At 46.7% G+C, this 22572-nt stretch overlaps 1 protein-coding gene across 6 annotated transcripts in view; it reads left to right on the forward strand.

Moving 5' to 3' along the window:
* Positions 1-22572, forward strand: part of TRAF3IP3 (TRAF3 interacting protein 3) — a 241442-nt gene that overhangs the window by 15535 nt on the left and 203335 nt on the right. Inside the window, exon 1 of one of the 6 annotated variants that reach the window (XM_063955346.1) lies at positions 9332-9453. The exons of 1 other annotated variant lie outside the window; for it this stretch is intronic. The gene's annotated coding sequence lies outside the window, so the exon portion shown is untranslated. Of the gene's footprint in view, positions 1-9331; positions 9454-12961; positions 13045-14832; positions 14885-18170; positions 18530-22572 lie in introns of those variants that run through there. 4 more of the 6 variants (XM_063955347.1, XM_063955345.1, XM_063955348.1 and 1 more) reach the window with 4 other exon arrangements.

Raw genomic sequence — 22572 nt, forward strand, 5'->3', positions numbered from 1 at the left:
TTGCAGTGTAAAAATAAAGCAGCCAGTATTACCCTGCACAGAAATAAAATAACCCACCCAAATCTAACTCTTTCTGCACATGTTATATCTGCCTCCCCTGCAGTGCACATGGTTTTGACCAACTGCTAACAAAATTCCTGCTGCGATCAACTTGGAATTACCCCCTTTGTTGGCAGTTGGACAAAACCATGTGCACTGCTGGGGAGGCAGCTATAACATGTGCAGAGAGAGTTAGATTTGGGTGGGTTATTTTGTTTCTGTGCAAGGTAAATACTGGCTGCTTTATTTTTACACTGGAATTTAGATTGCAGATTGAACACACCACACCCAAATCTAACTCTCTCTGCACATGTTATATCTGCCTCACCTGCAGTGCACATGGTTTTGCCCAACTGCTAACAAAATTCCTGCTGCGATCAACTCAGAATTACCCCCTAGGTGCGTCTGGGTCTCATAATATAGTGCTTCACAGTATTTATCCAATATGTATATTCTACTGTTTATTCAGTCACATAATACCGGATTTATTTGCAGGTATTGTACTTTGCCTTTAACGTACTAAGGGGGTAATTCAGACTTGATCGCTAGGCTGTGTTTTTGTACAGCCTGCGATCAGGTCTAAACTGCGCAGGCGCGTCGCACGGGTACAAAGCGGATCGCCGCTCAGCGATGGCTTTGTGCGAAGAATGTATTCGCACGGGCGATCGCAAGGAGATTAACAGGAAGAAGGCATTTGTGGGTTGCAACTGACCATTTTCGGGGAGTGGTTGGAAAAACGCAGGCGTGTCCAAGCGTTTGCATGGAGAGTTCCTGACATCAATTCCGGTCCCGGACAGGCTGAAGTAATCGTAGCAGCTGAGTAAGTCCTGGACTGTGCAGAGACTGCACACGATCTGTTTGTACAGCTCTGCTACACATGCGTTCGCACACTTGCACAGGTAAAATACACTCCCCCAGTAGGCGACGACTATCTGATCGCAGCAGTGCAAAAATCACCTGCTAGCTATCAGGTTTGAATTAGGCCCTAAGTCGCTCTGTTGTTGCATTCTCATATAATGTCTAACAGAAAGGGCAGTAAATCAGTGGAAGCTCCTGCATCATGCAGCGCATGCTCCAAGGATTTACCAGAGGGGTAAGTGTTATATGATGGTCTGTGTACTAATTGTCATACGCCTCCCAGTCAGTCCACAGCTCCTGTATCTACACTGGAACCACCCTGGGCTGCGTTCACAAACCTACTGGGTACTCTGGTGGAATGCCTAGTGGCCCTATGGGACCACCGGTGCCACTGCCACCTCATATTGTCCCTCTGGTTAGACATAAATCTACACCAGGTCACTCCTTTGTCTCTGGGCCCCCTGAGCGGGCTGCTTCCTCTGGGTCCTCTGAGCGGGCTGCTTCCTCCTCGCAATCCACAAACGCCTTTGATGTCTCATCTGAAGAGGAGGGGGGCATACGGTTCGGTCAGACACTGAATCCTGTGTTACGGATGAGGATTCTCCCTTGCAGATTTATGTCCATCCCCTTGCTGCTATTAAGCATATCCTTCAAATCACTGATGATGAGGATTTCACTACTGTGGCAAAGAAAACTGATAAGTTTAAACAGCAGAGAGTGGTAAAACTATATTACCCCATTCTGATCATCTTGTGGACATCATACAGGAATCCTGGTCTAATCCAAAGAAGAAATTCCCTCTGCAAAATGGGCCTTGGCTCGCTATCCTCTCCCTGCAGATTTATGTAATGATTGGGAGACTCCACCGCCAGTGGATTCTCACGTCAGCCGCCTCGTGGTGTCGTCTACTCTGCCTGTCACCACTATCACCTCACTGAAGGAACCGACAGATAAGCGTGTGAAGGGATACCTGAAATCTATATACTCCCTTACTGGAACCATTCATAGACCCACTATAGCTGCCTCCTGGGCTGCAAGAAGAATTGAAGCATGGATTCAGGCATTAGGAGAAGAGCTGCCTAAGTATACATCTGACAATTCCAGACAATACCTATCTCACATTACCACCGCCGCCTATTACGTTCATGAGGCGTCCTCTGAGGTGGGTGTATTGGCAACCAAGGCGTCAACCAGGTCTGTCCTGGATCACCGCATGCTGTCATTGAGGTCATGGAAAGTGGACCTGGACTCCAAAAAGACCTTGGAGGTACTCCCCTTCACTGGGGACATTTTGTTTGGGGAAGACCTAAATAAAATAGTGTCTGAATTGCAGCTGCTAAGACTTCCTTTCTCCCCACTACTAATCTTTCTGCACAGAAGGCAAAAGGTACCACTTTTCGTTTCTTTCGGCCTTAAGGGAAAGCAAAAGGTCAGGCATACCCGAGACAATCTCGTGCTCCCAAAACCACAAAGCCCATGGCGCAACAATCCTGAGCAGCTCGTCAGCCTGCTTCAAAACAAGACAAACCTGCTGCATGATTGGGCGGGCCTTCCTCTGGGAGATCCCATGGTGGGAGGCCGACTTCTACAGTTTGCCCAGGTCTGGTTAAAGACCACTTCAGACGCATGGGTACTAGAAGTTGTCTCTCACGGGTACTTCGGATCCATTAAAGGTGCAAGCTCTACAAACTGTGGCTGAGTTCCCTCCTGAGTACAGGAGTGGTTGTGCAGGTACCTTAGTCTCAGAGAGGCAGAGGTTATTACTCTACCCTGTTTCTGGTCCCGAAATCCAATGGGTCCTTCCGGCCTATTCTAGATCTCAAATCAATGAACAAGTTTGTGAGTGCTCAGGTTTCGTATGGAAACACTGCGCTCCATTGTGCTGGCTATGTGACCCGGAAACTATATGGTATCCCTGGATATAGAGGATGCATATCTGCATATTCCTATTGCCATATAGCATTAGCATTTCCTGCGGTTTTCTATAGGAAACCTTCAATTCCAATTCCAGGCTCTGCCATTTGGACTGGCTATGGCTCTTCAGATCTTTCCCAAGATCATGGCCATGATGACGGCCCAGCTCCATCGCCAGGTGTCACGCTCGGTGTAAGTTGGGGTTCCGACAACAGAGTTTTGGCTGAAGGGACAGCTACCTGTGAATGAGTGTAAACGAGGTGGCTGAATGTAAATCCTCCTCATGGGGTGGAAGCCTAACTAAGTGTTAACGTTGGTCGGAGGGCATAAAGAAAAGGAGGACTTCGTAGGAAGATAACTGTGGTTTTAATGAATAATCAGGCTGTACATGAATATTGGAGCAATTGAAGAAACTGGAAGAATTAAAGTCTATGGTTAAATGACTTGAAGAGTGAAACTGAAGAACTCCGGTAAAGAAGAACTGAAGACTGTTTAATGATTAAAAGACGAGGCTGAAGAGCTTGGACTTTGAAGAAATGTGGACTGTGGTTTGTGATTGAAAGAGGAGGCTGAGGAACTTGGACTTTGAAGAAATGAAGACATCTGCGGAAACCGCCGTTAGCACCTGGAGCTCCTCTACGACCTGGGACCCCGTGAACGCTTCCACGAGTGGCAACGGACTTAGACAGCAGGACTGCAGCAGCGTTTATGTAACCGATGGATGAGAGCAACTAGGACCAGGGAACCAGAAGTAACCTGGGAGCATAGAGCTGGAGAACCTTTCACAAGGAGGTAACATGAAGCACTGGCACTCTCCCTCTGAGCCAGACCCCTTTTGTAAGGGGAGAACACGCAGGATTGGCTGGACACAGATTGGGAACTTCATTGGTAATACTCTGGTCTCCAACATGGCTGACCCCAGCACAGGAGACATACTTAGCTGTTAGCACACAGCTTTAGCCAGCTTCTGTCTCTGACACACTATACTGTGTCACCACTAGACGACCTTACCGCAGCGATCCCCGCCACAGCGCCCGGCTCGCCAGGCCCCCGGCCCTTGGCAGCCGCACATCCGTCCAGAAGGACCCGCCGCCAGCAGCTCCCTGCCGCCGCAGCCGCGCCAACCAGCGGGATGGTAACCCGCGGGAGCACCCGATGGAGGTAAGGCACCAGGGAGTCAGAATCCTGCTGTATTTGGATGACCTGCTGATTCTGGCAAATTTCCACAAAGTCCTCCTCAGTCATCTGCAACTGACGGTAACCTTCCTGCAAGCCCACGGGTGGCTAATCAAATGGAAGAAGTCCTTGCTGGTCCCAGGTCAGAGCATGGTGCACCTGGGGGCACTCCTGGACACGCACAGTCAGAGACTGTTTCTGTCTCCAGAAAAAGTCCTGAAGCTTCAGGACTGGATACGATGCTTCCTTTATCGTCCCAGAGTGTCGATACACTCGGCGATGCAAGTTCATTGACCTGAAGGTGTCGGCCTTCGATGTGGTAGAGTACGCTAAATTTCATTCCCGCCCAGTACAGAGGTTAATCCTTTCAAGTAGGACGGTCTACCTCATCGGATCAGATCTCAGAAGATTTCTTTGATTCCGAAGGTTAGTCTGTCGCTGAGAGCCTGAACCATTGCTAGACAAGGATACCTGGACTCCTGCTATCTATCCCTGGCATCAATTGGACACTTGCTCCACCTTATTGGATTTACAGCAAAGCACCTTCATTTGGATTCCCTTTCTAGCCACCATTGGATAACTCCTAAGGCTGAGAGACTAATAAGGGATAAACATCTACCTACATCTGGTAATATATACTGGTAATATATACTGCTTTTGTGCTGCCTGCATTTTCTTTGGAAGAGGTCCTAGCCAAGTGATGATTTGTATATAGGAGCTATTTGAGTGGATTGTCTGAGAGCTATTCTTTCTCTTTTTTGATGGCATTAGTCATTTATACTATTGTTTTAATTCATGTGTATATTATAATGTGTAATGGTGAATAAATCATAAATACTATTTCTTAACAAAACGTCCATTTTTTGTTTAACTAACACAGCCAGCGCTGGTTCATTTTTCTCTTTTGTCTGTCGCTGACCTGGTGGCTCCAGGACCAGCAATCAAGCAGGGTCCATCCCTTCTGGATCCCCGACTGGGTCCTGCTGACAACGAACGCCAGTCTGAGGGGATGGGGAGCGGTATTAGAGTAACACTCTTTTTTGGGTCGCTGGACCAAGGAGGACTCATTCCTCCCGATAAACACTATCTCTCGCCCTGCCTCTAGTACAGAACAGGCCTGTTCAAGTACGATCAGACAATGCTACCACAATGGCATAAATAAACCATTAAGGTGGCACTCGATGCCGCATGGCTATGACGGAAGTGTCAAAAATCCTTTGTTGGGCGGAGCGCCATCTGCCAGCCATATCGGCAGTGTTATTCCGGGTGTCCTGAACTGGGAAGCGGACTTCCTCAGTCGCCAGGACGTGCACACTGGAGAGTGGAGTCTTCATCCAGACGTCTTTCAACTCCTAGTGGACAGGTGGGGTCTACCGGACGTAGACCTCATGGCATCTCGACACAATCACAAGGTTCCGGTCTTCAGATGAAGGACCAGGAATCCTCAAGCAGCATTCGTGGACACACTGGCAGTTCCCTGGAACTTTCAGCTGCCCTACGTGTTCCCTCCAGTGTCACTCCTGCCCAGGTTACTATGGAAGTTCAAACAACAAGGAGGAATACTACTTCTAGTCGCTAGAGCGTGGCCCAGACGGCATTGGTTCTCAGACCTGCAGGGTCTGTCGACAGAGCATCCTCAGCACCCAGACTGCCTCGTACAGTGCCCTCGTCTCTACCCAGACTGGCTTTGACGGCATGGCTCTTGAACTATCACTCCTGAGGGTCAAAGTATTCTCCGAGGTGGTTATCCAAACTATGTTGAAGGCCCGTAAACTGGCCTCTGCCCGGATTTATTACAGGGTCTGGAATTCTTACTTCACCTGGTGTGCTGATAACAATTATGATGCATATAGTTTCAGAACTTCCAGAATTTTGTCTTTTCTGCAACGAGGCCTGGACTTAGGCCTTTGGCCTCCCTCAAGGTGCAGATATCTGTCTTGACGGGTTAGTTTCAGAGGAAAATTGCGTCTATACCTGACGTTCATACATTCACTCAGGGTGTCCTGTGGATTCGGCCTCCCTATGTCCCTCCAGTGGCTCACTGGGATCTGGCTGTGCTAAATGCCCTGCAAGAGTCTCCATTTGAACCTCTTGAATCGGTGGACCCTAAATGTCTCACGGCCAAGGTCCTGTTCTTGCTGGCTATTGCCTCTGCAAGAAGGGTGTCGGACTTTGGCGATTTGTCCTGTCATCCACCCTTTTTGATATTTCACCGTGACCGGGCAGTTCTACGAACTCGACCAGGTTATTTACCTAAGGTGTTGTCATCCTTTCACCTTAACCAAGAGATTGTGGTTCCAGCTTTTATCTCTTCGGATTTGTTTCCCAAAGGGGCTAATTCAGACCTGATCGCTAGCAAACGATTTTTGCACTGCTGCGATCAGATAGTCGCCGCCTACAGGGGGAGGGTATTTTAGCTGTGCAAGTGTGCGAACGCATGTGTAGCAGAGCTGCACAAACTGATTTTGTGCAGTCTCTGCGCAGCCCAGAACTTACTCAGCCGCTGCGATCACTTCAGCCTGTCCGGGACCGGAATTGATGTAAGGATCCCTCCCTGCAAACGCATGGACACACCTGCGTTTTTACAACCCCTCCCTGAAAACGGTCACCGATGTGAACGGATCAGTCGAACAAACCCATCGCTGAGCGGCGATCCGCTTTTGTACCCGTGCGACGCTCCTGCGCATTGTGGTGCATACGCATGCGTAGTTCGGACCTGATCTCAAGGCTGTGAAAAAATGCAGCCTAGTGATCAGGTCTGAATTAACCCCAAAGAACGTTCTTTGGATGTGGTTAGTACTCTCCGTATCTATGTGGAGAGGACTGCCTCTATCAGGAGGTCAGATGCCATTTTTGTCTTGTTTGGTTTCTACAAACGTGGCTGGCCAGCGAATAAGCAAACCTTGGCAAGATGGATTAGAATGGTGATTTCACAAGCTTATGTGCAGGCTTGACTCCCAGCTCCTGCTACTATTAATGTCCATTCTACTCGTTCTTGTGGACCTTCTTGGGCGGCCCGCTGTGGTGAGTCCGCAGAACAATTGTGCAAGGCGGCTACGTGGTCCTCAATGAACACGTTCCTTAGGTTCTATGCCTATGATACCATCGCCTCCCAGGATGCTTCCATTGGACGCCGGATTCTCTCATCCTCTAAGGCCCGTCCCCTCCCTTGAGGAACTGCTTAAGGACATCCCCAATGTTTTCCCTGTGGAAACCCTTGTAACCTGCTGCAGAAAAGGAGAGTTATGGTAGACTTACCATTGTTAACTCTCTTTCTGCGAGGTACATTGGGTTCCACAGGGCGTTCCCCCTGATGCACCTAGCTTCTTTGGGTTTGTATGGCATTAGCCGCTGGTTCCTTCTCCTGTTTTGAGAATTTGGTTCTATGTGACTAGCATCTGCCTTCTCTCTTACCTGTTCCTGCATTGGACTGGTTAAAGAAACTGAGCCCTCAGTGCCTGGAGGTGGGGTTATAGAGGAGTCCCCAATGCATCCTGGGACAGCCTAAAGCTTTAGCCTGTTGGTGCCTCTGGATCAAGATCCACTCTACACCCCGATGTTTTCCGTGGAACCCAATTTACCTCACAGAAAGAGGTTTAACAATGGTAAGTCTACCATAACGCTCCTTTTTTCAAATTTTTTTTTTATCACTCCTATCCAATTAGGTCCCGTGAAAAACGTGTGAAAATACGTAGGTCCCGCAAAATAGCTGCGGACCTATGTATTTTAGCCGCACTCAGCGTGGGTTTAGGGGGCACTTATCACTGATTATGCTTACTCCCCGATTAGCCCCCGGCGAACCAATTAGCCGCAGTAATTTACCCCCCAATAACTCCTACATTGCAAAAAAAATTATGGATAAAGGGGAGTGATGTGGCCCCCCCCCCCCCCACATTCCCCCCACATTCCCCCAGTAGCTATTGTCTGATGATCATGTGATCACCAAACAATACCACCCAGTGTTGCATAATAAAGGTGTTTTCCATTGATGGTGGGAGATGTGTTATGCGGGCACGGATCTTGCTGCTATATGGCTTCCTGCTTCGCCTCTTTACCAGGAAGCATTACAGATGTGGTGTATAAAGTATAAACATCTCATTTGTCGGAGTAGGGGGAGTGAAAACTACCCCCTCCGGCGATGCCTGTCGCCTCCGACAATGCCTGTCTCCCTGCTCGACCGGCTCCAGGGTGCATGCACGAGATCTTGCTACTCTCGCGAGATATCACATGCAGCCCAGTGCCGATAGAGCTGTCCTTGGCTGTAGTGTATGGGCAGCAACACCTGCAGCTGTCGAAATAGATAGCTGAAGGTGGCGGTTCTTACATTGCCCTGCATATCAGCTTGCAATCTTTTGTATAGCAGCATCGATATAGACAGGGGCGCATAGCACCCCTGTCATGTACTGCACACCGGCATGTGGGGGATATCTCCCCCCCCCCCCTCCTTCCCCATATCGACGTTTTTATACCCCAATGACCCCTTTACTGGCCTGCATATAATGGGGAACAGCCAGCATCCCATCTGCCGGGGGATATCATAAGCATTTCATTTTATGAATAGCAAAATAATAATGATGAATAATAATAATCACCTCTCCCCCAGTTTTCACAGGGCTAAGGGGGAGATGTACTAAGCAGTGATAAGTGGAGAAGTTGCCTATGGCATTGGCAACCAATCAGCTGCTCTGTATACTTTATAGTATGCAAAGTATAAATGTTACATCAATGCTGATTGGTTGACATGGGCAACTTCTCCACCTGCTCACTTCTCCACTTTTATAACTGCTTAGTACATCTCCCCCTAAGTTAGCATTCTAGGCTGACCTGTAGGCTGTAGGGCTTGATGTTGATGCCATCAGGGAAAAATCTGTTCACTCCATTGCTTGGTTATTGTTTACGCCTCACTATACGATATATTATATATATATATATATATATATATATATATATATATATATATATAATGTAAATGAATGGCTAAACATACCATTTGTTGCAGCATGGAGGTTTAGTGACGGCCTTCTTTCTATTCAGTAAAGCTGACTCTAGCTACACATTTTTTTTAAGTTATTTCCTGTATATAACCACAAGAATAGGTCATAGAAAAAGGAAATTCACCATGACAACCAGATTTCTACTTACACTATATTCTGCAATGCAAAAAATACACAAACCAAATACAGTATATGTGTTACCTGCTACATTTGACACATAATGGGTTAACCTAACCAAAAGATGGCAGTGTCACCCCAGCCAATGACTGACAGGAGGAAAGAGTAAGAGAGAAGAGGCGGAAAGACTAAATGTTGTGGTTTTCCTAATTTCCTGTGTTAAACTAAAATGCACAGTGTAAAGTGACAAGAGGTGTGAAATTGAAATGAATGACCCCACTAGAACCATTGGGAATCAGTCTTCATAAAGAGTCTGGACGATCATTGTTGCACTGCATTGAAGTGAACTGCACAGGTAAAAACACAGAAGCTAGTGTCATTTATAGAGCATTTGGTAAGCCACATGGACAGTGAGTGCGAGGTGGCATTATTATTGTGAATGAGTTGAACGTTATTCATTAGTACTTCTGTATTTTCATTTTCGGTTGTGTAAAAAGAGGCAGCTCGTTAACGGATTGCTGCTAAGCATTACAAGCGACACCATTCTTTCCTGTGCATGAAAAACGAAAACATTTCCTTGCCTGCTGTGAAAAAGACTAAGATTACTAAAACGGTGTATATAAAGTATACAGTACACTTGTTATTAATCTGTATAGATTTGTACAGCTATCATCTCTTGTGGTTTAATAATTATGTGTCATGTCTTTGCTCAAGAGTCAATGCTATATGCAGCGCTTTTTTTCATTGAAAAAAGTTACCCATACTCACCTGAGGGCCTATGTATTAATTATCGCAGCACTGCCACCATGATTAACAATCCGTTTTGCGCCAGACATGTTTTAATGAGAGTACCCCCGCAATGCACTAGGGGCCTAATTCAGACCTGATCGTAGCAGCAAATTTGTTAGCTAATGACCAAAACCATGTGCAGTGCAGGGGGGACAGATATAACATGTGCAGAGAGAGTTAGATTTGGGTGGGGTGTGTTCAAACTGAAATATAAATTGCAGTTTAAAAATAAAGCAGCCAGTATTTACCCTGCACAGAAACAATATAACCCACCCAAATCTAATGGTGCCCATACAGTTGTGCGATGCCCTGCGACGCGACATTGCGGGGCATCACAACGGCAGCTCAGGTGCGATGAAATTACACCTGACCTGCCAAAGTGATTGCCATGCGATCATGCAATAGATTACATGGTAATCACGTGATCGACACGTCACTGCCGAGTGGGAGCGGCGCCGGCGGGTGCCCATCGCACATCGCAGTGTGATATATCTCATTTTAAAACCACATGCGATCGCACTGCGATGCGAGAGATATTAAGTGCAGCACATAATATCTTGAGACGCGACATTTGAGCGGCGTGCCCACGCATCGCGTCTCAAGGTACCTAAAATGTGCATACAATCCTTCAATTTCTCTCACAGATGAGGTCGAAATCGAAGGTTAGCACTGATTATCTCACAAGTGTATGGGCACCATAACTCTCTCTGCAAATGTTATATCTACTCCACCTGCAGTGCACATGAGGGGTAATTCCAAGTTGATCGCAGCAGGAAATTTTTTTAGCAGTTGGGCAAAACCATGTGCACTGCAGGGGGGGCAGATATAACATTTGTAGAGAGAGTTAGATTTGGGTGGGTTATTTTGTTTCTGTGCAGGGTAAAAACTGGCTGCTTTATTTTTACACTGCAATTTAGATTGCAGATTGAACACACCACACCCAAATCTATCTATCTCTGCACATGTTATATCTGCCCCTCCTGCAGTGCACATGGTTTTGCCCAATTGCTAACAAACATGCTGCTGCGATCAACTCAGAATTACCCTCATGGCTTTGCCCATCTGCTAACAAACTTGCTGCTGCGATCAGGTTTGAATTAGTCCCTAAGTGTAACTAGCAGTGGTAATGAGAACTGCTGTCCCTGCAAGTTACATCCCTGGCATTTTGGAGTGGTTTTTAACTTTGTTTGTGAGAGACTTCTCTGGGGGTGTCAGACAATGCGTATGCACACAGTGTCCGTTTCCAGAATCGGGGCCGGCACCAGACGGAGGCTGCGGGACGAACGGAAAATTCTATAAATAAGGTGTTACTGTGTACTGTGGAGTACCATAAGAAAAAAGCACTGGCTAAATAGTGGTTATGGGGCTAGCAAGCAACCTGCATGGTTCCTTGTCCCATTGTTGTATCATAAGGCCAACATGTTGTGTCGCTGTTAATATACTGTACATGTAGCTTTAGGCCAAGTGCCATATACTGAATAGTCAACAAGTCTAAAAAGGATGTAGCTAAAATATAATAGCCTTATACAAAATAGGGCTCATTTACTCAAGATTTCTTAAAGTGACTGACATTCATGGTTAGTTTTTAAAGTGGCAAATGATTCATCATACTGGCCCTAGCTTAAACAGCTTCAGTGTATATAATTTTTTATCAGATTTCCATGTGAACTATAATATTCGTTGTTCAATTACAGTAAAATGCAGTGGATCGTGACTTTGAACAGTCCCATTTTCACGGAGCAATCCCTTTTCTTGGGAATGTCCCGCTGTCCCACCAGCGGGCCGCCAAAGCCACATCCCTTTCAAATTGGCCATGCCCCTTTTTTTCAAGCTAACGATGTTGGGAGGTATGTGATAGTGCAAAAGTGGTGTCGTGCCACCCCTCATGGTCTCTCCCAGTCGTCTAGTATGCATAACAGTACCCATTAAATCAGGATAGTTGGGTGGTATACAGTAACCCATAGCAACCACTCAGACATGTGCTCATTGTTTAACTTGTGCTGGATAGAAGCTTATTGCTGTGACTTACAACACATGTACTCTCGTTTGCAGTTAGGAGAAAAATCATCTACCTGGAAGATTCAGCTTTTACTCAAGAGGGAGAGGGTGTTGTAAAGGTGGGTACACACTAATAGATATATCTGCAGATCAATTGATCTGCAGATATATCTATGGACGGATCGAGCAGTGTGTTCAGCATACACACTGCCCGATCCGTCGGGGACTGACGTCATGAACTGGGCGGGCGTGTACACACGCCCGCCCAGTTCAGCTGTCAATCACCGCCGGCCGCCGCAGCATGTGTACGGGCGGTCGGCCGACCGCCCTGTACACACACAGCGACGCGCCAATATATTGGAAGATATATTGGCCGTCGGCTGTGCTGCGGGGCCGAAGCGATACGTCTGTGAACGACGGAGTTCACAGACGTATCGGCCGTACACACTGGCCGACGGCCCCGTGATATATCGGCCGTTCAGGAGAACGGCCGATATATCGACCAGTGTGTAAGGGCCTTTAGGCTATGGCCACACATAGCGGCCCAGTGGGTCCCGCTGATCGGGACCCTCTTGGCCGAGAGGAGGGGTTCGCGTGCACACGGATTCTGTTCTGCGGGATGCCGCAGAATAGGATCCGATCAGTGACACACAGGATTTCATTGAACACAGTGCCGCACTGTGTAAAAACATACATTGAAATGTATGTGCTCACAATGAAATCCCATTGTCCTGCCACCCGGCCCAGCGGTGGAACTACCACACATGTGGGCGCCTGCATAGTGCCCAGGTGCACTCTCCTTCCGGAAAATTGGGTCCTGCTGAACAGGACCCGCTTGGCCGCTATGTGTGTCCCTATACGAAATGTTTCTACTTGCACTCATTGTAGTGGTTCATGAATTGCTCTGCTTCAAATTCTGCAAATGTTGTTCCCGAAGCTAACTCAGCCCCTTTGTCAGATGGCAACCCCCAGTGACTTTACACATTTGGTGTAATGAAGATAATCAGTAATTGCAGTGCTAAGAACAAGCCAGCTGATATAAGCTCATGCTGTATGTTGTGGATAGATAGCAGCCACAAAGAAACTTGCTGGATGTCACTGTCATTAATATTTGTCACATGCAGTCACCGCTCATTCCTCTGCATGCTGTGGCTTCCAGGTATGTATCTAAAGACATTTTAATCAAGAATGTTCTTTACCCTGTATATGTTACATGTAAATATTCTCCTCTTTCCATGTTTGGAATACTGTGCTGCATGTTGAACATATGCATCATGTTTTAGTAAATTTAACGCAGGTTGAAGCATTGAGTATGAGTCGTTGGGTCGACTCAACTTAGGCAGACATGCATTAGGTCGACAGGGACACTAGGTCAACATGGTCATTAGGTCGACAAGTCAAAAGTTCGACCCGAGTTGTTTTACTTCTTTAGGTGTCGTTTTCTTCATAAAGTGACGGGGAACCCCAATTAGTGCACCGCTTCGCTACCGCTGCGCTCGGCACAGGTTACCGTTTCTAAAGGTGGGTACACACTATTAGATATATCTGCAGATCAATTGATCTGCAGATATATCTATGTACAGATCGGGCAGTGTGCTGTGCATACACACAGCCCGATCCGTCGGGGGACTGACGTCATGAACTGGGCGGGCGGGCGCTCGCCCAGTTCACCTGTCAATCACCGCCGGCCGCCGCAGCATGTGTACGGGCGGTCGGACGACCGCCCCGTACACACACAGCGACGCGCCAATATATCGATAGATATATTGGCTGTCGGCTGTGCTGCGCGGCCGACGCGATACGTCTGTGAACGACGGAGTTCACAGACGTATCGCCCGTACACACTGGCCGACGGTCCCGCGATGTTTTGGCCGTTCAAGAGAACGGCCGATACATCGACCAGTGTGTACGGGCCTTAAGTCCACGTGGATTTTAAAGCATACTTGCCTACCTGACCCTCTCCATGAGGGAGAAAATGCTCTGTTCCTGGACTTTCCTGGTAATGTATGATTGCCATCACCTGTTGTGAGCTAGTTATTTAATAAGAAAGGTGTTTCACCACAGATGATGGCAATCATACATTACCAGGAAAGTCCAGGAACAGAGCATTTTCTCCCTCATGGAGAGGGTCAGGTAGGCAAGTATGTCTTAAAGCACAGGTTCTCAAACTCGGTCCTCAGGACCCCACACAGTGCATGTTTTTCAGGTCTCCTCACAGAATCACAAGTGAAATAATTAGCTCCACCTGTGGACCTTTTAAAATGTGTCAGGGAGTAATTAATACACCTGTGCACTTGCTGGGTTACCTGCAAAACATGCACTGTGTGGGGTCCTAAGGACCGAGTTTGAGAACCCCTGTCTTAAAGTATGACAAAGTCCCAAAAAATTTTTAAAAAGTGAAAAACTCATGTCGACCTTTTGACCTGTCGACCTAATGACCATGTCAACCTAGCGTCCCTGTAAACCTATAGTGGTCGACCTAATGACTGTCGACCTAAGTGGTGTCGACCTAGCAACCGTATCTCGAATCATTATAGGGATTTACTTGCTTTGTCATGCTATATTTAACGAGGACAAGAAAACTACTTGCATACACAAAAGTGTAAGCCATTGTTTCTCAACTCCAATCCCCAGGGACTGCTAACTACATATTTTATAGATCTTCTCAGTATCGGAAGTACAATAATTAGCACCACCTGTGGATCTTTTAAAATGTGTTGGTTAGTAATGAATACACCTGTGCATCAAGTAGGGGGATATGGAAAATATGCATATTACTGTGTCCCTGAGGACCGGACTTGGGAAACACTTGCACAAGGCGTTCTCAACCTCAACCCTCAAGTTTTCCTAACAGGTCATGTTTTGAGGATTTCGGTCTGTGGAAGCAGGTGGAATAATTACTGACGCAGCAAGATATATTAACTCCCCTGTGTATAGTTAACGACATCCACAAAGCATGACCAGCAGGTACTTGTGGACTGGAGATGAGAAACCTTGCTGTAAGTTGTAGTTAGACATGAAAAACAACAGATCAGTGTTTCCCATCCTTAGTCCTTAGGGACCCCTAAAGCTGGGCATACACAGACAGATAAAATGCCTGTCAGGAATGCAGGAATTGTATCTACCACTGCAGATATCCCGGACATACACTGTGAGAACTCCGCCCCCAGGGCATACTTGCCTACCTGACCCTCTCCATGAGGGAGAAAATGCTCTGTTCCTGGACTTTCCTGGTAATGTATGATTGCCATCACCTGTGGTGAGCTAGTTAATTGATAAGAAAGGTGTTTCACCACAGGTGATGGCAATCATACATTACCAGGAAAGTCCAGGAACAGAGCATTTTCTCCCTCATGGAGAGGGTCAGGTAGGCAAGTATGCCCCAGGGACGAGATATTTCCTTGTTTCTTCCCATGTGAAGGAACAAGGTAAATGTCTGTTGGTTGGCCACAGTATACAGCCGACATGACACTTTGACAATATCGAATCAGAGGGACATGCTGGACGATCCAGAATATCCAAACAATCAATATTTTTGGATCGATCATCCGCATACACACGGCAAATATCTGCTGATATTGGGCAGGTCGGCCAGATAATTGTAGAGTGTATGTCCAGCATAACAGTGCCTTTTTTACAGTTCTCCTAGTTGGTCCACAGGTGTATTAATTACTGCTTGACACATTTTAAAAGATCTACTGGTGGAGCGGTTTGTTTCAGTTGTTATACTGTGGAGATCTATAATGGTGCCCACACACGGTGCTATTTGTGCTAGGTGCAAATTGAGCCTATACAATGTGTGTTATGCGATGTGGACTAAGTGGGGTTTGCTATTTGAACTACATCCGATTTTGAATACACTACAATGTACTATATATTATACAATGTTGTACAAAAATACCTGCCTCCACATACTATTTTGCCTTGAGATATGGACTAGACGAGAGCGCACATCGCAAGGGACAATACAAACGGTGCGATTTGAACTAGAAGTGATGCTATTTGAACTAAAAAGATCAAATAGCATGCGAGACTTACACAGTGTGTGGGCACCATAAGGAATGCAGTGTTGTGGTCCCTTGGGAAACACTGCAATAGGTGAAAAATGCACATACCAATGTCACCACACTACATGGGCAGTAATGTGCATGTATGAGTACTCAGTATCCATTTATGGATTGTTTTTATGGTGACTGTTCAGTAAAAAGAAATGCTGAAAGTTTATCAAAAATGAAAACTTTTATTGATGCAGTTATGTTTAGAGCAATGGGTAAAATATAATGCAGACAGTTTTCATCTCTGATTCTTGGTGAATGTAATATAACTACTCTACTGAATGTAACATAACTACCTCTACTGAATGCTGTTTTCTCTGCTCATGGTTTGTCAGTCATCCAGGAAAATACCAGCGTATACTGTCTTTGTGATTGCTGAAGAGATCACTCATTTCTGTTTTAATAGCGCTTGAAGCTGCAGATCACAGCTTGGGCTCCACTGCAAAGCTAAAAAGTATTGTTATATATCTACCCTTGGGCATCTCCCAACATTTTACTTGCTTTTTTGAACAGTCTTCAATCATGTTATGCAGGCGGCTTGGCTGTATCATGTATCCATATTCCACTAGATCCTTGCATTGCTTTGTGTACCAGTGCCGCTATGCATGGAAAACCACTCTCTGCAATAAACGGAATACATCGCCCAGTAGTCCCTATGGTCAGGTCCAAAATCCTTACTGTCTGACCGGTGGGAACGTTAACTAGAATTAGGTCTGGGCAGTCCAATCAGGATGGGAGCTATTTAAAGTAATTAAAAGCACAGAACAGTCCTGAGCATACACTATACAATTATCTGGCAGATAATCTGTGGTTGGAATGAAAACCTGGTAATGCATACCTCCCAACATGACCCTCTCCAGGAGGGACACAATGCTCTGCTTCTGGACTTTTCTCATCACTTATGATTACAGGCTGAGTATCCCATATCCAAATATTCCGAAATACGGAATTTTTTGAGTGAGATAGTGAAACCTTTGTTTTCTAATGGCTCAGTGTACACAAACTTTGTTTAATACACAAAGTTATTAAAAATATTGTATTATAAGACCTTCAGGCTGTGTGTATAAGGTGTATATGAAACATAAATGAATTGTGTGAATGTACACACACTTTGTTTAATGCAAAAAGTTATTAAAAATATTGGCTAAAATTACCTTCAGGCTGTGTGTATAAGGTGTATATGAAACATAAATGCATTCTGTGCTTAGACTTGGGTCCCATCACCATGATATCTCATTATGGTATGTAATTATTCCAAAATACGGAAAAATCCGATATCCAAAATACTTCTGGTCCCAAGCATTTTGGAAAAGGGATACTCAACCTGTACCCGCACCTGTGTTGAACAGGTTAATGGATAAGAAAGGTGTTTCAGCACAGGTGCTGGCAATCATACATTAAGAGGGAAGTTCAGGAGCAGAGCATTCTGTCCCTCCTGGAGAGGGTCATGTTGGGAGGTATGGTAATGGATGAGAGCAACTGACAATCGACCATTTGCTACCAAACACTGGAAAATGTCCAAAACTGTCTGTGATTTAACGAATTTGTATAAACTACAGCAGAGGTTCCCAAATGCGGTCTTCAAGGCACCCCAACAGTCCAAGTTTTAGGTATACCCATGGCTCAGCACAGATGGTTAAATCAAATTGACTAAGGTGCTAATTAAGTCACCTGTGGCAAAGCATGGATACATTTAAAACCAGGACCATTGGGGAGCCTTGAGGACCGCGTTTGGGAACCTCTGTACTACAGATTTTGTCCATTCTCCAGTGTTTGGAAGCAAATGGTCGATTGTCAGTTGCTCTCATTCATTACCAGATTTTCATTCCAACCACAGATTATCTGCCAGATAATTGTATAGTGTAGGACTATATTTACGAAGCAGCTGCTGCTTCTCAGCAGGTTGGAGCTGAAAATGTAAAGAGGCACTAGCATTCAGTGTAAAGCCTGTGATACTTTATGCTGAATGTTAGCGCTGCTTTAAATTATCAGTCTCGGCAAAGTTGCAGCTTCAAAAACCATTTACGAAAAAGGTGCCTTCCGTTTAGTGCACTTTCATGTGCTTCCCTGAGAGAACATCACTTTAGATAAATAAAATATGTATAACTGGAGATTAAGTACATTTATAAAAAAATCCAACCTTCTGTAGCCATTTGTACGATCTTTAAAGACTCCAGCTGGCAGAATGGTTTTAAACTGAAAAACAGCACTGCAAAAACTTCATTCAGTTTGTGCCTCAGGGTGTATGTGACACGAGCGATGGCAAAGTTCTGCTTCATAAACATTAGCTACACTGTGTATTATATAAGGAAGACAACTACGGCAATTGAACCTTTGGCAAGAGAAGACATGTATCTGTTACACCTACATGTCAACAGCCAATTAAAATCCACACACAAAGCACATGACCTACCCCAAAACACTATGGTTTTAGGGATGCAGTCAGACACAACAACAGAAACTAGTTAGCATTGTCTCTATCAGGAACCTGAACACTGACTAGCTGCTTACTGGGAACTTTGAGCATGTGCTTCCTTTTCATTGATTTTTTTTGCTACAAAACTTTATCAGACCAACTGCAGGAATAAGGTAAGATCTTTATTTTGTATTTATACTAAATGAAGCGACCAGACTAGTTTTCTCTGTTGTGGATCTCCATACACAGAGGACATACTACTGCATGTGTGTATTACCTAATCTCAATATACACTGGCACTTAACACAGATCTACTGTACATATAGGGCTCTATCCTAGTGTGAATGGACTTGCGTATCATGGCAGTGCTGCACTGCTGCCACTGTATTATGTTTTAATAGGTATCCGGTCTCTAGGTCGACCACTATTGGTTGACCGTAAGTAGGTCGACATGGTTTCTAGGGTGACAGGGACTCTAGGTCGACATGACAAAAAAAAATTCTTTCATTTATTGAACTTTTTCATACTTTACGATCCACGTGGACTACAACTGGGAACGGTAACCTGTGCTGAGCACAGCGATCCATGCGAGGGGACACGGTGCACTAATTGGGGATCCCGGTCACTATACGGAGAAAACGAAACAAAAAAAAGTGCAAAAACTCATGTCGACCTTCTGTCATGTCGACCTAGTACATGTCAACCTAGAGTCCCTGTCGACATAGAAACCATGTCGGCCTACCTACTGTCGACCAATAGTGGTCAACCTAGACACTGTCGACTTAAGTGTGGTCGATCTTGCATAACACACCTGTTTTAATACTATCTTACGATAGCATAAAACTGGGATGAGCTAGGTTCAGGATGGTGTTGTGCTTACTTACCTTTTCTCTTACGTCCTAGAGGATACTGGGGTCCACATTAGTACCATGGGGTATAGAAGGGTCCACTAGGAGCCTTGAGCACTTTAAGAAATCAATAGTGTGCACTGGCTCCTCCCTCTATGCCCCTCCTACCAGACTCAGTTTAGAAAATGCGTCCCGGAGGAGCCGGTCACGCTTAGGGTGAGTACAGCGCTAGCGTCCCGGTTAGCGGGTCGCTGGCGGGAGCGGTGGCACAAGGGTAGGAGCGCAGCTCTGAGTGCAGGCTGCGCTCCAGGGGGCTCAGGAGGACATACACAAACGTGTGTACCGCTGTGAGGGGCGCGCTGAGCCACCAATGCACCCTCTGTTAGGCATAAAAATTACCTCAGGCCAATATAAAAAAACGGGAAGCCGAGCGCCATTAAGGGGGCGGGGCTTCACTATGAGCGGATCCACCAGCTCACCAGTGCCATTTTCCCTCTGCAGCTCACACTGGCAAGAATCACAGGGAAGCGCAGCTCCTCCACAAAGACTCCACGTCTCCTCAGTGTTACCAGGGTGTCTTAGAAAGGGGGGGGGGGGGGGTGTAGAATACTAAGCCCTGTTAAGGGACATAGTGTGGCGACCCAGCTAGGTTTTACATGGCTACAAGGGTGCAGTGTGTGGCTGGCTCCATTTTCTGTCTCTCCCTGCGGGCTCAGTGTGGGTTATACTGTGTTTCACCTTCTGTGTGTGTGTGTGTGTGTGTGTGTGTGTGTGTCCCTTCACGTCACCATGTCCAGGGACTGTGTTTCCTGCACAGCTGAGTGGACAAGACGGTGGAGGTAGAGGAGAAATCTTATTTCTCTTACGTCCTAGAGGATGCTGGGGACTCCGTAAGGACCATGGGGTATAGACGGGCTCCGCAGGAGACATGGGCACTCTAAAGACTTTAGATGGGTGTGCACTGGCTCCTCCCTCTATGCCCCTCCTCCAGACCTCCGTTAGATCCTGTGCCCAGAGGAGACTGGATGCACTGCAGGGGAGCTCTACTGGGTTTCTCTGGAAAATACTTTTGTTAGGTTTTTTATTTTCAGGGAGCACTGCTGGCAACAGGCTCACTGCATCGTGGGACTGAGGGGAGAGAAGCAGACCTACTTAAATGATAGGCTCTGCTTCTTAGGCTACTGGACACCATTAGCTCCAGAGGGTCGGAACACAGGTCTCATCCTCGTTGTTCGTCCCAGAGCCGCGCCGCCGTCCTCCTCACAGAGCCGGAAGATAGAAGTCGGGTGAGTATAAGAAGAAAGAAGACTTCAAAGGCGGCAGAAGACTTCTGATCTTCATTGAGGTACCGCGCAGCCATTGCTCCCACATTCACACACACTGACGGCACTGTATGGGTGCAGGGCGCAGGGGGGGGTGCCCTGGGCAGCAATTATAAACCTCTAGGGACACTGGCATAGATATATATATACTGCGGAGGCAGTATATTACAGAAACCCCCGCCAGTATAAAGATTTGAGCGGGCCCGAAGCCCGCCGTTGAGGGGGCTGAGCTTGATCCTCCAGCACTAACCAGTGCCATTTTCTCCACAGCACGCTGCAGAGAAGCTGGTTCCCCGGACTCTCCCCTGCTGAACACAAGTACAGTACAGAGGGCAAAAAAGAGGGGGGGGGGCACATTTATTTGGCGCAGTGAGTGTATTATATATATATATTTCTCTAACGTCCTAGTGGATGCTGGGACTCCGTCAGGACCATGGGGAATAGCGGGCTCCGCAGGAGACAGGGCACATCTAAATAAAGCTTTTAGGATCACATGGTGCGTACTGGCTCCTCCCCCTATGACCCTCCTCCAAGCCTCAGTTAGGTTTTTGTGCCCGTCCGAGAAGGGTGCAATCTAGGTGGCTCTCCTAAAGAGCTGCTTAGAAAAAGTTTTTTTAGGTTTAAATCTCAGTGAATCCTGCTGGCAACAGGATCACTGCATCGAGGGACTTAGGGGAGAGATTTCCAACTCACCTGCGTGCAGGATGGATTGGAGTCTTAGGCTACTGGACACTTAGCTCCAGAGGGAGTCGGAACACAGGTCCTCCTGGGGTTCGTCCCGGAGCCGCGCCGCCGATCCCCCTTACAGACGCTGAAGACGGAGGTCCGGAAAGCAGGCGGCAGAAGACTCCTCAGTCTTCATGAAGGTAGCGCACAGCACTGCAGCTGTGCGCCATTGTTGCTACACGTCTCACTGATTCAGTCACGGAGGGTGCAGGGCGCTGCTGGGGGCGCCCTGGGCAGCAATATTAAATACCTTTAGTGGCAAAATAAATACATCACATATAGCCATTAAGGCTATATGTATGTATTTAACCCAGGCCAGTTTTCTTAAAACCCGGGAGAAAAGCCCGCCGAAAAAGGGCCGGAGCTTATTCTCCTCAGCACTCAGCGCCATTTTCCTGCTCAGCTCCGCTGGTGAGGAAGGCTCCCAGGACTCTCCCCTGCACTGCACTACAGAAACAGGGTAACAAAGAGAAGGGGGGCATAATTTGGCGATATTGATATATTAAAAGCGCTTATATCAAAAACAACACCTTCTAGGGTTGTTTATATACATTTATAGCGCTTTTGGTGTGTGCTGGCAAACTCTCCCTCTGTCTCCCCAAAGGGCTAAGAGGGTCCTGTCTTCGATTAGAGCATTCCCTGTGTGGCTGCTGTGTGTCGGTACGTGTGTGTCGACATGTATGAGGACGATGTTGGTGTGGAGGCAGAGCAATTGCCGGTAATGGTGATGTCACCCCCTAGGGAGTCGACACCGGAATGGATGGCTTTAGTTATGGAATTACGTGATAATGTTAGCACATTACAAAAGTCAGTTGACGAAATGAGACGGCCGGAAAACCAGTTAGTATCGGCTCAGGCGTCTCAGACACCGTCAGGGGCTGTAAAACGTCCCTTACCTCAGTCAGTCGACACGGGTACCGACACAGATGAATCTAGTGTCGACGGTGAAGAAACAAACGTATTTTCCAATAGGGCCACACGTTATATGATCACGGCAATGAAGGAGGCTTTGCAGATCTCTGATACTGCTGGTACCTCAAAAAGGGGTATTATGTGGGGGGTGAAAAAACTACCTGTAGCTTTTCCAGAATCAGAGGAATTGAATGACGTGTGTGACGAAGCGTGGGTTAACCCAGATAGAAAACTGCTAATTTCCAAGAAGTTATTGGCATTATACCCTTTTCCACCAGAGGTTAGGGCGCGCTGGGAAACACCCCCTAGGGTGGATAAGGCGCTCACACGTTTATCAAAGCAAGTGGCGTTGCCGTCTCCTGATACGGCCGCCCTCAACGATCCAGCAGATAGGAGGCTGGAAACTAC

Source organism: Pseudophryne corroboree, chromosome 2 (assembly GCF_028390025.1).
Source record: "Pseudophryne corroboree isolate aPseCor3 chromosome 2, aPseCor3.hap2, whole genome shotgun sequence".
Taxonomy (NCBI): Eukaryota; Metazoa; Chordata; class Amphibia; order Anura; family Myobatrachidae; genus Pseudophryne; species Pseudophryne corroboree.